The following is a 13687-nucleotide window of genomic DNA, read 5'->3' as shown; positions in this document are numbered from 1 at the left end:
TGACTAGGTTTCTGAGCGAATCCTGACCAGGATTCTGAGAGACTCATGAGCAGGATTCTGAATGAATCCTAGCAGGATTTTGAGCAAATCCTGATCAATATTTGGAGAAAATCTTGATCAAAATTCGTAGAAACTCTTGACTAGGATTCTAAGAGACTTCTGAGCCAGGTTTCAGAGAGAATCATGACCAGGTTTCTGAGGGAATCCTGACAAGGATTGTGAGAGAATCCTGACAAGGTTTCTGAGGATAAGTTTCTGAGAGAATCCTGACAAAATTCTGAGGGAATCCTGATCAGGATTCGGAGAAAGTCTTGATAAGATTACAGAAAATCTCTTGGCTAGGGTTCTGAGAGAAACTTCACCAGAATTCTGACCAGGATTCTGAGAACAATGCTGACCAGGATTCTAAAAGAATTTTAACCAGGATTCTGAGAGAATCCTGACAAGAATTGTAAGAGAATCCTGACAAGGTTTCTGAGCGAATCTTGACCAGGATTCGGAGAAAATCCTGTTTCGGATTCGGAGAAACTCTTGACTAGGAACTCTGACAAGGTTTTTGAGAGAATCGTGGCTAGGATTCTGAATGAATCGTGACCAGGATGTTGGAGAATCCTGACTAGAATTCTGAGAAAAATTTGACCAGGATTCTGAGAAAATTCGGACCTGAATTCTGAAATTATCCTGACAAAATTCTGACCAGAATTCTGAGAGAACTCTTACCAGAATTCTGGCCAGGATTCTGAAAAAATCGTGACCAGGATTCTAGAGAATCCTGACTAGAGTTCTGATAAAATTTTTGCCAGGATTCTGAAAAATCCTGACCAGAATTCATAGAGAATTCTGACCAGAATGCTGAGAGAATTATGACCAGGATTCTGAGATAATTCTGACCTGGAGTCTGAGATTATTCTGACAAAATTCTGAGAGAATCCTGACCAGGATTCTGAAAGAATCCTGACCAGAATTCTGAGAAAATTATGACCAGGATTCTTAAAAAATCCTGACCAGAATTTTGAGAGAATCCTGACCAAAATTCTGAGAGAATTTTGACCAGGATTGAGAGAGAATCGTGACCAGGATTCTGAAAGAATCGGGACAAGGATTTTGAAGAATTGTGAGAAAATTTTGACCAGGATTCTGAAAAAATCCTGACCAGGATCCTAAGATAATCCTGACCAGAATTCTGAGAGAATTTTGACCAGGATTGAGAGAGAATCGTGGCCAGGATTCTGCAAGAATCGTGACCAGGATTCTAAAGAATTCTGAGAAAATTTTGACCAGGATTCTGAAAAAATCCCAATCAGAATTTTGAACGAATCCTGACCAGAATTCTGAGAGGATTCTGACCAGGATTGAGAGAGAATCGTGGCTAGGATTCTGCAAGAATCGTGACAAGGATTTTGAAGAATTCTGCGAAAATTTTGACCAGGATTCTGAAAAAATCCTGACCAGGATCCTGAGAGAATCCTGACCAGAATTCTGAGAGATTTTGACCAGGATTGAGAGAGAATCGTGGCCAGGATTCTGCAAGAATCGTGACCAGGATTCTAAAGAATTCTGAGAAAATTTTGACCAGGATTCTGAAAAAATCCTGACCAGGATTCTGAGAGAATCCTGACCAGAATTCTGAGAGAATCCTGTACAGAATTCTGAGAGAACTCTGACTAGAATTCTGAGAGAATCCTGACCACGATTGAGAGAGAATCGTGGCCAGGATTCTGAAAGAATCGTGACCAGAATTCTGAGGAAATTTTGACCAGGATTCTGAAAAAATCCTGACCAGAATTTTGAGAGAATCCTGACCAAAATTCTGAGAGAATTTTGACCAGGATTGAGAGAGAATCGTGACCAGGATTCTGCAAGAATCGGGACAAGGATTTTGAAGAATTGTGAGAAAATTTTGACCAGGATTCTGAAAAAATCCTGACCAGGATCCTAAGAGAATCCTGACCAGAATTCTGAGAGAATTTTGACCAGGATTGAGAGAGAATCGTGGCCAGGATTCTGCAAGAATCGTGACCAGGATTCTAAAGAATTCTGAGAAAATTTTGACCAGGATTCTGAAAAAATCCTGACCAGGATTCTGAGAGAATCATGACCAGAATTCTGAGAGAATCCTGTACAGAATTCTGAGAGAACTCTGACTAGAATTCTGAGAGAATCCTGACCATGATTGAGAGAGAATCGTGGCCAGGATTCTGAAAGAATCGTGACCAGAATTCTGAGGAAATTTTGACCAGGATTCTGAAAAAATCCTGACCAGAATTTTGAGAGAATCCTGACCAAAATTCTGAGAGAATTTTGACCAGGATTGAGAGAAAATCGTGACCAGGATTCTGCAAGAATCGGGACAAGGATTTTGAAGAATTGTGAGAAAATTTTGACCAGGATTCTGAAAAAATCCTGACCAGGATTCTGAAAAAATCCTGACCAGAATTTTGAGAGAATCCTGACCAAAATTCTGAGAGAATTTTGACCAGGATTGAGAGAGAATCGTGACCAGGATTCTGCAAGAATCGGGACAAGGATTTTGAAGAATTGTGAGAAAATTTTGACCAGGATTCTGAAAAAATCCTGACCAGGATCCTAAGAGAATCCTGACCAGAATTCTGAGAGAATTTTGACCAGGATTGAGAGAGAATCGTGGCCAGGATTCTGCAAGAATCGTGACCAGGATTCTAAAGAATTCTGAGAAAATTTTGACCAGGATTCTGAAAAAATCCTGACCAGGATTCTGAGAGAATCCTGACCAGAATTCTGAGAGAATCTTGACCAGAATTCTGAGAGAACTCTGACTAGGATTCTGAGAGAATCCTGACCACGATTGAGAGAGAATCGTGGCCAGGATTCTGAAAGAATCGTGACCAGAATTCTGAGGAAATTTTGACCAGGATTCTGAAAAAATCCTGACCAGAATTTTGAAAGAATCCTGACCAGAATCCTGACCAGAATTCTGAGAGGATTCTGACCAGGATTGAGAGAGAATCGTGGCTAGGATTCTGCAAGAATCGTGACAAGGATTTTGAAGAATTCTGAGAAAATTTTGACCAGGATTCCGAAAAAATCCCTTACCGGAATTCTGACCAAATTTCTGAGAGGATTATGCCCAGGATCCTGAGAGAATTCTGATCTGGAGTCTGAGATTATCCTGACAAAATTCTGAGACAACCCTGACCAGGATTCTGTAAGAATTTTGACCAGGATTCTGAGGGAATCCTGACAATGATTGTGGAAAATTCTGACAAGGTCTCGGAGCGAATCTTGACCAGGATTCGGAGAAAATCCTGTTCTGCATTCGGAGAAACTCTTGACCAGGAACTCTTACAAGGTTTTTGAGAGAATCGTGGCCACGATTCTGAAAGTATCGTGACCAGGATTCTGGAGAATCCTGACTTGAATTTCGAGAAAATTTTGTCCAGGATTCTGAAAGATTTTTTACCAGGATTTTAAATTAATTCTTTTTTGATAATTTGGAACGAATTCCTAATAGGTTTCAAAAGAATTCTCAACCGGATTCTATCGGATTCTGAGTATAACTCCGTGAGAATTTAGAGCAGGATCCTGAGCAAGACTTTTAGAGAATATAGAAAAGGATTTTTTAAAGAATCCTGAACAGGATTCTCTACAAATACAGAACAGAATCCTTAGACAATCCAGAACAGGGGCTTGAGAGAATTTTGATGTTCACTATTATAAGTCTTCAAAAACATGTATTCACGAAATGTTTCAATTTTTGCCGTTCAAAGGTCTCAAATTCGAAGCTCGTTTTAATATGCATTTTCCATAGACATCTTTGAACATTTATAATGCCCAACTACCTTAATGTCTCTTTAGTGGTTAGGCGGTTTTAATTGATGATTTGACTGTTCCATTAATGATTATCATGACCTGTCCGGAATTCGAATCAAAGTGTCCGGAATATGAGGCAAAAGTAAGGAACCGTCCGGAATACGAATCAAGAAAAAGCCACACAATTTGTTTTATTTAAAATTATTGAAGTTGCAAAAGCGTATTCTTTACCCACCATTCGAAAGTTAAGGGCTTCCGACGCTCGATAACGCTAAGGAATAATACAGAATTATCTATTTTGTATGCTTTATACTGGGTTATACTTCACTGAGGCCTTAAGTGTCCGTAATATGAACCAAAACGGTATATAACCTGAATAACAGTATTTATATTGTCAAATTGATTTTTGCACATTATAAAAATGATAATGTACCTAGATAATAAACGGGTAACTGCATAAAACCAATAATATTGGATTGATCAACGTAGGTACTGGGGGATCTCCCTCTATGCATATTTGTGTCGTAAAACAGTAGGATAATCCTGGGTACCAAATACTGGTATTATGGAGGATATCGGTACATCTACCCTAGGACCACCAAGCAGTGCTCAAAATAAGCAGGGAAGCTTCTTCTAAAGAATTGCTGTTTTTCGCTTACAGCTAACTGTGTGCAGTAACGGAAGATGGGCAATATATCATTCAAAGTTAAGGCCACGCGGTCCAAGCTGAGAATTGGACAGAATCCAAAAATCTGCCAAAAAAGTCGCTCTTTGGCAGGCGTCTGTGGTAAGTGACGGCCACCACAGCTATTGGCGAGTTTTCAGACTGTCGCATCAGGGACGTGAAACATTTTTGAATGAGTTCATGGTCGACCAAGTGCAGATTGCGGCTGGCTTTCATGGTGGGAAAATTTTCCAGATAAATGGGGACAGCTAATTACTGCGATTGTATTGTCCACTAAAGCGATAGGAGGAACAATTGGAACTGTGATGCCATTGTACACCAATGGAATTGTTAAATATGTTACCTGATCTAGCACAATTGAGCGTGTGTGGGAATCGTTCAGTGATGTACCTGAAAAAATAAAAAAAAGGACATTAAATTAAAAAACGTTCAACATTATTATTAATTTAAGGACTCTATACATATCTGTATCTATCAAATTCTATTTCCGAACTTTTTGTGAAAAATATTCTATGGAGAAGTTGCAGTGAACCGTTTAGACTACAAGAAAAAAAAACGATGAATTATCACGAGAAAATCAAAAATACAACTTGTAATTAAAAACACACAAAACCCCTTTTTCAATGGCAATTTAAATTCAATAAAAAAAATTGCATTAAATTTGTAATACCTTGAATTAGAAACTTCTAAAAAAGTGATCATGATCACCATTATGATTTAATTTTTTTTTTCTTGTAGTCTAAACGGTTCAGTAAAACTTCTCTAATGTACATTTTTTTCTGAAAAACTCATAGATCATTTTCAAAAGGTGTGCTTGAGTCAAAATGATCGCTTCATCTATGGAAAACACTTATTTTACCAAACCGAAAAAAGTGTAATATTTAATCCAATTCGAAGATTATCGAGTACGATTTCTAACCGTTTCGACTTATTCTGGATGCAATCTGCCCTATATGATTGATGCCAGTATTGAAATGATAGCACTAACAAAGAAAAGCTTCGACTTTCACAACTGTACAAGCTTATATTGATGCTCGGTTCCAGAAATTTATAATCAGAAGACAAAATTCTAAACCGTGGGGGCACCATTATTGTTTACTGAAAATGTCAATCTCTAACTTATAAGCCCCCTAATGATTAAAATTCATGCCATTCGTTGTTCGTTCGTTCATCGCTCAATCGCATTATCTGTCACGTTCGACATCTTACCGCCCACCGAACGGATCGATTTTCATCCCCGTTTCATATCAAACAACACCGGTCGCCGGGGCTGATTATGCTGGCAATATTTTCTGCATATTTTCACCAGCGGAACGTTTTTGCTCCTGCATTTCGGGGCAAATTATGGGCGGAATTCGGAATCGTCGCTCCCTGGCGATGGCAGCCACGCAACGAGATCGCAATTACACATTTTTGGAAACGGAAGATTTCCGTTTTGTTGGACACAGCGCTTGGTGTCATTGTTGCATAAAGTTCTATGGTACTTATGCTTCGTTGCCGGTTTCTACTCGGTCCATATAGAAATATAATTAATAATGTAAAATCAAAAGTAACAATTTCTAAACAACCATGCGAAGGTAATCACTTGAAATGGAGTCCTCTTTCATGATTAACTACATTGAAGCTATCGAAATAAAATCCGTTCATACAAGCATCGTATCTGAAACCAAACCATCTGTTCGACACACACCAGTTTTCCCACGCCAGATCAGTCTCGATTGTAAAGTCAAATATTTTCCCATCCGATTTTGACACTGTCGAACGCAACCGGCAAAGCGGAATTATGTTGCTACATTAACCGAAAATTGAAACATATCATTTATTGCCGGCTCTGATGGAAACACATCACCGACGAAAGAAAAAAAAATAAACGCTCTTCTCGGTAGGTAAACCGATCGCTCAAATGACGAATCGATTCCCATTTCTCGTTGGAGATTGGTATTTGTGGTGCGGTGGATAAATGATATTCAGTGTAGGGAAGGTATCGCTCATTTCTCGTGAATTTCCCCTGTATTTCATACAAAAGTATTTTGTGTGTTTTCTGTCTGCTACTCTTTTCTATCTGTTACTCTTTTTACCGTTGTTTGTTTCTTTTCTGCATATTTCGGTTCGTTTTCCGGATTTCTGCCTATTCTGCCTGTTCTGTCTGTTCTGTCTGTTCTGTCTGTTCTGTCTGTTCTGTCTGTTCTGTCTGTTCTGTCTGTTCGTCTGTTCTGTCTGTTCTGTCTGTTCTGTCTGTTCTGTCTGTTCTGTCTGTTCTGTCTGTTCTGTCTGTTCTGTCTGTTCTGTCTGTTCTGTCTGTTTCTGTCTGTTCTGTCTGTTCTGTCTGTTCTGTCTGTTCTGTCTGTTCTGTCTGTTCTGTCTGTTCTGTCTGTTCTGTCTGTTCTGTCTGTTCTGTCTGTTCTGTCTGTTCTGTCTGTTCTGTCTGTTCTGTCTGTTTCTGTCTGTTCTGTCTGTTCTGTCTGTTCTGTCTGTTCTGTCTGTTCTGTCTGTTCTGTCTGTTCTGTTGTTCTGTCTGTTCTGTCTGTTCTGTCTGTTCTGTCTGTTCTGTCTGTTCTGTCTGTTCTGTCTGTTCTGTCTGTTCTGTTCTGTTCTGTCTGTTCTGTCTGTTCTGTCTGTTCTGTCTGTTCTGTCTGTTCTGTCTGTTCTGTCTGTTCTGTCTGTTCTGTCTGTTCTGTCTGTTCTGTCTGTTCTGTCTGTTCTGTCTGTTCTGTCTGTTCTGTCTGTTCTGTCTGTTCTGTCTGTTCTGTCTGTTCTGTCTGTTCTGTCTGTTCTGTCTGTTCTGTCTGTTCTGTCTGTTCTGTCTGTTCTGTCTGTTCTGTCTGTTCTGTCTGTTCTGTCTGTTCTGTCTGTTCTGTCTGTTCTGTCTGTTCTGTCTGTTCTGTCTGTTCTGTCTGTTCTGTCTGTTCTGTTCTGTTCTGTCTGTTCTGTCTGTTCTGTCTGTTCTGTCTGTTCTGTCTGTTCTGTCTGTTCTGTCTGTTCTGTCTGTTCTGTCTGTTCTGTCTGTTCTGTCTGTTCGTCTGTTCTGTCTGTTGTCTGTTCTGTTCTGTCTGTTCTGTTTGTTCTGTCTGTTCTGTCTGTTCTGTCTGTTCTGTCTGAAGTTCGAATGCGACCGAAATAGGCCTATATGTCACAAGTTAAGCCTCCAGGGCAAAACTGTATATCTTCTATTTAATATTCGTCTTTTATTCGACTTTTATCTGTTTTCTGCATTTTTTCTCTGGATGTTTCTAACTGATCTCTACGATTTGTATCTGTTTTCAGTTTGCTCTATGTCTGGGTTTTTTCAGTTTGTCTGTTCAACTCTATTACGTTTGTTCCATTTATTTTACATCTGTTTGCTGTCTTAATTCAATCCCTATGCAGCATGTTTGCTGTTCATGTATTGTTTGTATTCTGTTTAGTTCTAATCATTTCTCTGACTATTATCTATTTGTTTTCTATTGCTTTTTTGTAGGTTTTGTATTTATTTTCTGTATGTTTTATGTAATTTTATATCTCTTTTCCAGCTGCGTTCTCTTTGTTTTTACTCTTATTTCTATCTTTTTTCTGTTTATTTTGTATCTGATTTCTTCATGTTCTTTTTACTGCAAAATGCTTGCACATTTTCATTTTTTTTTTTTTGTATATTGGCTAACTGTATTCTGTTCTTCAATTTCTATCCTGTTATGTCAATTTTCTGCCCTTCTCTCTGTGAATTTTGGGTCATTCTTCTGTTTTTTTATCAACACTATTTCCTGTTTTCTTTCTGTCTTTTTTTTCTCTATTTTCTGTCTATTACTGTCTGATTTCTAACTGTTTTCTGTTCGCCATTCCTTTAATTTCTATAGTTTTCTTTCTATTTTCTGTCTTGTTCCTTTCTTTTTACTATCGCATTCTGCCTGTATTCTGGCACTTTTCTGCCTGTTTTATATTTCGTTTCTGTCTGTTTGCTATTTCTTGACTTTTTGCAATATGTCTGTTAGCTCTCTCTTCTCTGTCTGTTTATTTGTTTTCTATCTCTTTTAGATTTGAACAGTGTTTGGACCTTCGAATCGTTTGCTCCTGCAGGTGCGAGCGATGGAATCAGGATCAAACTTGCTCGGCATGCAATGTAAATAACAAGTTATATCGCTAGTTTGATTAGGCTTGGCAACCAAAGGCCTCCCAGATCCGGAACTTATTCCAGCAATGCAATATCCTATCCATGACTACTGTAAATATTCAGAGGCATGCTTAGTATCTAGTAACAACGGTTGTCTAACTAGCACTACTTCCCTTTCCAATGGCGTAACCGGTGCCGTTGTAGATTTTTTTAAGCTCTCGATTTGTGCACATTGAGAGTAATAAGAGTTATGGTTAAGTTAATCATCCAATCTCTTAGCTACTTTGATTGTTCAGCTGCATCACGGAGTAGCAAATGTGGAGTGAAAGATCATTTATGCTCATACTCCTTCTACTATTTTTTTCGTTTTTGTCTGTTTCATGTAATTTGTTTTGTTTTCTGTCATTTTTATCTGTTTTCATTCTGTATGTTTTCCTTCCTGTTCGCTGCCCATTTTCTGTCTGTTTTCTGTATTTCTGTAAATTTTGTTAAAAATTTTGTTTGTTCATCAGTTCTTCAATTTTTATTTGATTTCTGTCTCTTTGCATTCTGTTTCCTACTTTCCTGTAAATTTGAAAAAAATTGGAATAACTTTATGTATGTTTTCTAAATGGATTTAGTTCGCTTCTACTTTGATTTCTGTCCGTTTTCGGTATATATTCTGCATGTCTGTATTCTGTCTATTTTCTGTTTTCTGCTTTTCTACTGTATTTTTTTTTGTTTTCTAGTTGTTTTTGTTCAAATCGTCTTTGAATTTGATCAGTTACTATCTTATTCCAATCTGTTTCTGTCTGTTTGCTGGCTCTTATTTCTCTGTCACTTATTGTTTCCTGTTTTCTATTCTTTTACTGGTGATCCTCTTCTTTATGCTTTCGGTTGTTTTCTGTTTGTTTTCTGGCTTTTTTTCTTTTTGTTTTCTATCTTTTAACTATTTGTTTTGTACTATTGATCTATATGTTTTCAGCTGTTTTTGTTATTTCTATATATTTGCTGCCTCTCATATTTTTTTTATTTGATTGCTTTGTGAATGTTTGCTGTAGGTTTTCTGTCTCTATGTATTTCTTTCTATTTGCTGTATATTTTCCAATCGATTTTTTTTTGTAATTTTCAGTCCATTTGGGTCTGTTTTTTGTCTTTTAGTCAATTTTTGTTTGTCATCTGTCTATGTTTTGTCTGTTTTTGCTCGTATTCTAATCTTTGTTCATAATTTCTTACATTTGTTTCTATGTTCTGCTTATTTCCCATTTGATCTGATATCTGATTTATGTACGTCTTATTTGTCCGTCTGTTTTTGCCATTTTTTATCATTCTTCTGCATATTTCTCTGTTTGTCTTTGCTTCGATTCCCATCTTTTTTTTACACGTATTCTGTCTATCCTTTATCTGTATTATGTATTTTTGTTCAGCCTGCTCGATCTGTCTGTTTCGTTTCAATTCTATCAGACAGTTCCGTCTGTTCATCTTATTTGTCATTTCTTTCAATTTTCTGCTTCTTATCTTTTAAATTTTTATCTATGTGAATGTTTGCTATTGCTTTTCTGCTTGTTTACTACATTTTTTCTGTCTCAATGTGTTTCTTTTTGTTTGCTAAATATTTTTTTTAAATTTTCAGTCAATTTCGGTCTGTTTTCTGTCTTTTTATCGATTTCTGTCTATGTTTTTTTCTGTTTTTGTCCATTTTTACATTTTACGTAATTTCTTTAATTTGTATATATTTTCTGATTATTTTCTATCTGATTTATGTACGTTTTCATGTCTACTTTCTTCCGTCTGTTTTCTGTTATTTTTCTATCAATCTTCTGAATATTTTCTATCTGTATTCTGTTCATCTTTGCTTACATTTCCATCTGTTTCATATTTGTATTCTGCCTGTGTCTTATCAGTATTCTGTATGTTTGTTCAGTCTGTTCGATCGGTCTGTTTCATTTGGTTTCTATCGGTTAGTTTCGTCTGTATATTCTCTTTTCTGTTTTATTTTGTATTTCTGTCTGTCTACTGAATCTTTACTTTCCTTTTTATCTATTTTCTGTATTGTTTCTGAATGTTTTCCACCTGGTCTGTCTTTTGTCAGTCTGTTTTCAGTTTAGTTATCGAAGGAAAGACGATTGCTTGCAGTTTTCTGACTGTATTTTTTCCATTTGTGTTCTGCATATTTTCTGTCTGTGGCCTGTATGCTCTTCTGTCTATATTCCGCCTATATTATGTCTATATTGGTTTGTTTTCTATTTGCTTTCTATCTTTTTTTACTATTTAATGTTCTTATTCCTGTCTGTGTTTTTTTTTTCGTTTGATACCTGCTGTTTGTTGTTTGAGATTTCTGCTGTCTTTTTTCTGTCTCTCTTTTGTCTTGTATGTTTTCTGTTCTGTTTCTGTCACATTTTGATATGTTTCGTGAAAAGATAGTGCGTAATTGAGACATGGTCATGTTTTTCCTAGATTCAATCTCGACAAGTCCACTCACCACATTTTATATTCCACCAACAGCATAAGCACATACGGCACGGATGACGAGCACAAAGCCCAGCTCCGTTTTTTTCCGCAGAACGCTGATAAATGTTTAATTCAAGTTCACTGCGCTGCCATCGTAAGGAGTGAAGACCCAGTTTGCTGATAGATCCGCTCTACAACCCGTTTTTTCACTCATCTAATCGAGGGTGGCACGTCCGTGGGAAAAATCTAGCGAAGCAAAAGTTCTATTTTTGGCGTTCAATAGAATCCCACCAGAATCGAGCCGGAACGTAGGTATCGGTAGGAAAGGATCAATGAACCGCTTCTAGAACCTTGATGATGGCACATGTCTGGTAGCAACAACGACCTGCAAATGTGCGAGCGCGAAGAGAAATACAATTTCCGGCTTCGTCGGAATGGTTCAGTGAAAATAGGTCTGATTTCAACAAGGGCCTTGAAACATGAGAAACTCCTTCCGGCGCTGGAGTAATAGCTCCGAGATCGATGGGTCGTGAAATTAAATCAAAAAGTCACTAAGGCGCTCCTGTTGCTCACCTTTTGCTTTGTGCTTTCCGGCAGATGGAATCCAATCTCAAATGTTGTCTCGCCGCTTATTTCCGAAAAACCAATCAACAAATTGATGGGCTTTTATTGACGTCCTTTGCTGGTCCTATTTTTGCCGTCGATTTCTTCAATATGTGCAAGACCTCCATTTCCCCTGTAGAAATCGTCCGATTCACAGTTCCGTACCTTCATTCAAAAGTCGGACAAAACCTCGAAGCAAGGCTGTATAATCCGTTTTTTGCTATAAATAAAAAATTAACATGTTCAAAATGTAATGACTGTCGTCAAATCAAATTTTTGGGTGTATGTTCTCAAATGAAGTTTATTGACCTTAAATAAGAAAAGATTTCGCTGAAATAGAGCTGTTTGAAATGAGCAAGATGACCTGTAGTTGATGAATTCAACATGATTAAATTTTGCTGATCTACCCACATTTAATTAGCTATCATACATCGAAAATGGAATCAATCAGTCTAAAATTAGAAAAAAAAATAGTATATGAATATTTTTGAAAAATATTGACAGGCGATTCCGAGAACCTGTTTTACGAACTTTTGTCCGGCCATACGCCACTGTACGATGCTCACCGGTATGGCATTTGGTTTTATGATTTGAGTGGTCCTTTGAGTACACCAATTCGAACCTCTTTCACCAGTAGTACCAGTACAACAGCTAAATGACGATTAGCTACCTTAACGACGCGACGAAGGGAGAATGTGACGAAACGGCCGTTGAGCTGGCTGACCTCGAAAAACTTGAAACTTAGATTTCGCAAACCCCATACGACGACGGAGAGTTACCGAGCTGGCAAAGAAGTGAACAGATTAATTTCCTGTGAATTTTCCTTTTGCTACAAGAACAACACGCACATTCATCCTAGATTGTATTGGCGAAGGGCGAATGACTATAGAGCTTTTCCAGCTCGAAACGCAAATCTATATAAATAAAAATGGAATGGTGTTTGTATGTCATGAAATAACTAGAGAATGAGTAAACGGATTTACCTAATTCTTTCACAGTTAGGTTCTTGAAGTGTTTCGACGCGTTACTGTGTACAAAAAGTCGACGGGAAAATTAAGGATAACAGGGGTAGGAAACTGACAACTTTTTAGTAGAATTTTATTTCAAATTATCAAACAGCCTACTTTGAGACAAAACAAGGTTTGTCGGGTCAACTAGTAGATAATATATAAGTAGCTATCCGATAGGATATTTCCATTCAAAATTTTGCTTATTTTTTTATAAAGTATATTAGAGGGTCTTGCCTCGGGGTCGTAAAAATCCCGAATTGCGAGATATTTCGCTCAAAATCCCGGGATTTTCAAAATCTCAATGTAATCATGATTAGCATTTAGTAGGGATTCCTCCAAGAAAATATCAACATGGATTCAGTCCACTCGAGATTCGTCCAGGAATAATTCCAGAGATTTCTTCCGGTATTCCCCCACGGGTCATTCCACGCATTCCACCATGAATTTCTCCTTAGATTCCAGCCGGAATTCTACAAGGTGCTGTACACCTTACGAATTACTCAAGGGATTTCTCAAGAATATCCTCTGTGAATTCTCCCAGAGCTACCACCTGGAAAATCGCCAGGGATTTCTCTAAAAAAAATCTCCATGGATTGCACCAAGGATTATTTCAGAGGGTTTATCAGGGATATTTTAGGGATTCCACCACATCTCTACAGTGGTTCTTCCTTGGGTATCTCCAAGAATTCTCTAGGAATTTTTCTAGAGATGCCTCCAGGAGTCCTTCAGAATTAACTTAGATAATCCTTCAGAGGTTCCCACAGGAGTTTCTCCAGATACTCCACCAGTGATTTATCTAAGAAAATATATACATGGATTCCAGAGGTTCTAAAATGATTTCTCCAGCTTTTTCTTCAATAATTGCCAAGGATTGCTTCAGAAAAATCTCTACAGTATGGCCCATAAAAAAACGAAAATCGTCATATCATGTTTTATGGTAGTTTTTATATGGAAAATATAAACGAAACATTTATGGTATTCATTATTTGTATTGTTTTATCTATTTAGACTCAGTTTTTTGCTTTGGCCATGATTTTTATCTGTTACTTTCACCTAAGTAGAGAGGAATTGGAAGCATACCTTCAT

General features: G+C 37.5%; 1 protein-coding gene across 8 annotated transcripts in view; it reads right to left on the bottom strand.

Moving 5' to 3' along the window:
* The window catches only part of LOC5579912 (adenylate cyclase type 6), a 611840-nt gene that overhangs the window by 533656 nt on the left and 64497 nt on the right, over nucleotides 1-13687 (bottom strand). The window contains exon 3 of one of the 8 annotated variants that reach the window (XM_021848826.1): nucleotides 11562-11811. The exons of the other annotated variants lie outside the window; for them this stretch is intronic. The gene's annotated coding sequence lies outside the window, so the exon portion shown is untranslated. The remainder of the gene's footprint in view (nucleotides 1-11561; nucleotides 11812-13687) is intronic. 8 annotated transcript variants of the gene reach the window in all.

Source organism: Aedes aegypti, chromosome 3 (genome assembly GCF_002204515.2).
Source record: "Aedes aegypti strain LVP_AGWG chromosome 3, AaegL5.0 Primary Assembly, whole genome shotgun sequence".
NCBI classification, from domain to species: domain Eukaryota; kingdom Metazoa; phylum Arthropoda; class Insecta; order Diptera; family Culicidae; genus Aedes; species Aedes aegypti.
This window is presented reverse-complemented; position numbering and strand designations above follow the sequence as displayed.